We start from the raw sequence: 2991 nt of genomic DNA, 5'->3' as shown, positions 1-2991 counted from the left end.
CGAGAGAGGGAACACAAGCAGGGGGAGTGGGAGAGGAAGAAGCAGGCTCATAGCGGAGGAGCCTGATGTGGGGCTCCATCCCAGGACGCCGGGATCACGCCCTGAGCCGAAGGCAGACACTTAACCACTGTGCCACCCGGGCGCCCCTATTCTCTATTCTTAAAAAGAGTCAGCATTGTCATTCTGTTGAGTGTAGAGTGGTACCTCATTGGGCTTTTAACCTGCATTTTGCTATGATTAATGACGCTTTGCATCTTTTCATATGTATATCAGTTATTTTTTTTAAGATTTATTATTTATTTATGTATTTGAGAGAGAGAACAGACGGTGGGGAGGGGCAGAGAGAAACTTAAGCAGACCCCCCCCACCTCTGCTGAGTGCAGAGCCCTACAGGAGGCTCGAACTCAAAACCCTGAGATCACCAACTGAGCATAAACCAAAAATCTGAGCCTTAATCCACTGAGCCACCTGGGTGCCCCTTCAGATTTCTAAAGTAATCTCTACACCCAACATGGGGCTTGAATTCACAACCTCAAGGTCAAGAGTTGCATGCTCTCCCGACCGAGCCAGCCAGGTGCTCCTTTGTCAGTTATTTTTTATTTCCTTTTTTTGTGCAGTGCCAGTTCAAGTAGTTTGCTATCTTTCTATTAGGTTGTCTTTATTCTGACTTATTTTTTAAATTTTAATTTTATATTCTTACTGATTATTACAAGTTCTTTCATCTAGATACAATTTCTTTGCCAGTTATGCATTACAAATATCTTTTCTTATTCTGAGGGTTACCTTTTGGCTTTCTTATTGGGGTTTCTTGATAAGAAGAACACAGAGTAGCATATTAATATGGTGACATGGACTAAGCTTTCAGAACTCTTTGTGTCTTGTTTAAGAGGACTTTTCCTACCCTGAGGTCATGAAGATACTCTCCTGTGTTCTCTTCCAAAAGCTTTATTGCTTTTCCTTTCCCGTTAAGGTCTGTGATTCACACGGAATGTATTGCTGTGTTTAGTGTAAGTTGGGAGGAAACTGATTTCATATTTTTCCATTTGGACACCCAGTTCTCCCAGAATAATTTATTGAAAAGTAGATTCTTTTCCCTCCTGCTCTGTTGTGCTCCTTCGTCATGAATCACTTGTCCAGATATGTGTGGGGCTATCTCGGGGCCCCCTGTTATGCTCCATTGGCATGTTTGTCTCTCTTGCACCAGGACCACACTATTTTAATTCCTATAGTTCATAGTTGATAATAAGCTTTAATGTCTGGTAGAGCAAGCCCTCCCACCTCTCATGCCTACGTATTTTTGAGGCTGGGCTCGGTCACACACACAAATCCATTCAAACGTTTATGCAGTGTGTGGGTGGGGTGGGGAGGAGGGATGCTCAGGGGAAAGCGGAGCGAGGATCGTGTTTCCATGGCATACTCCCAGGGGGCGGGCATGTATAGCCAGGGTGCCAATCACCCTGTAGGGAGATCACAAATGCGTCAATGGGCTCCCTCGTCACTCATCCCAGGGGCCAGACAGCTCTCAAAGCCCAGATACAATTCAAAGAAGACAACACTCCAGGCGCGCCTCTTCCCCTCTACCCCAGAGACACACCCTTTCCTGCAAATCACGCGCGACTGGCCAGCACCCAAAACACCAGTCCTGGACAGATTCGCCAACAGACGTGCTCAACCCTGTTAGTGAACCCCATAGAGATTCCTACCCTCTAAGGGAAAAAACACCCCACCCACAAGGTGAGAAACCGCGGTCGGAGACCCCTGACCGACTGGCACGGCCTGAAAAACAGACATGGACAACCTCACTGCCTACTGCCTGAGTGCCGGACAACCAACCAGACCCACTTCACTATCTGACCCACGCACAGGCGGACTGGATCCAAACGACACTCCCTTCTCCCCAGTCTGTTACTGTTTCCCGCGCCCCTTGGCTCCGCCCAGTATTTCAATCCGTTTATAAAGCAGTAATTGATCGTATTCTGCACATTAGCCAATAGGAAGAAAGATTCCCAACAGCGGGGGTTTGGGGGGGTGTCTTCTAGTCCGGAAGGCTGCGGTCCGAGGCAGGCTCCCTGGGGTCGCTTCACCGTCCCCTCCAAGGTAAAGTCACTCTCGGCCTCCACCAACACTTTTCCGCCCTGACTCTCACGCATGCGCACTGCGACTCCCAGGCTGGACCTGAAACCAGAGAGGGGGAGGGACCCTAAACCGCGATCCCCTGGGTCACGGGGGTAACGGCACAGCCCCAAGCGGCCGCCGCCGCCAGCAGTCCTCAAAACAGGAATTGTAGAACCAAAAGATTTGAAGAGGTCCCACCGAGATTTGAACTCGGATCGCTGGATTCAAAGTCCAGAGTGCTAACCATTACACCATGGGACCTGCTGGCGGATTTAGGCGGCCGGGAGGCTTCTCAAGCCACATGGCGCGCGAAGCTGCCCTTCCAGAACGCCGGCGGAGGTCCGGTTCTCCCCGCCGGGGCTCTGCGCTCTGGGCCCAAGGCCGGGAGGGCGGGCGGAAGCGGAGCAGCAAGGGCTTCCGCGGCCCCGACGTTGCCAGTCCTGCGGTGTCATCTCCTGTCGCCGCTCTTCCTGCTCTCCTCCCGGGGTCCTGACCTGCGCCCGGGGAAGCCGGGAGGCCGGCGGGCTGGGGGGCGGAGACGGCCCGCGGCGGCCCCTGCCGGGAGCGGAACGCTCGGCGCACGCATCCTGGGCTCCGGCCTTGTTTATTTATTTCCAAGCGCTCCTTGCGGGGCTGGTGTGGCCAAGCAGGGAGAGAAGCGGACTGGCACGTGGGGAGGCGGCGGTTCAAGCCCGGGTGTCCCAAGCGCGAAAGATGAGGGTGTGGACCTAAAACCAGGCTTTCTGCCGACACCCAGAGCATTCTGCTTCCGCTCCCCGCTTTACGGGCTACTAGGTGGCACTGCTGTGGTACGTGGTTCCTTCCAAACTGTAAGCTTTGATCAGTGAGAGATGGACTTCCCCTTGGGTTTTTCCA

At 52.6% G+C, this 2991-nt stretch overlaps 1 non-coding gene across 1 annotated transcript; it reads right to left on the bottom strand.

The window, feature by feature from the left end:
• Positions 1-2304: 2304 nt before the first annotated feature.
• TRNAQ-UUG (transfer RNA glutamine (anticodon UUG)) lies at positions 2305-2376 on the bottom strand. Its single transcript has one exon. It is a non-coding gene; the product is annotated as a tRNA-Gln (tRNA).
• Between the last annotated feature and the right edge of the window lie 615 nt (positions 2377-2991).

This window comes from Ursus americanus, chromosome 23 (genome assembly GCF_024610735.1).
Source record: "Ursus americanus isolate L20-20 chromosome 23, mUrsAme1.1.p, whole genome shotgun sequence".
In the NCBI taxonomy this organism is placed as follows: Eukaryota; Metazoa; Chordata; class Mammalia; order Carnivora; family Ursidae; genus Ursus; species Ursus americanus.
The sequence above is the reverse complement of the archived record's forward strand: the minus strand, read 5'-3'. Positions and strand labels throughout refer to the sequence as shown.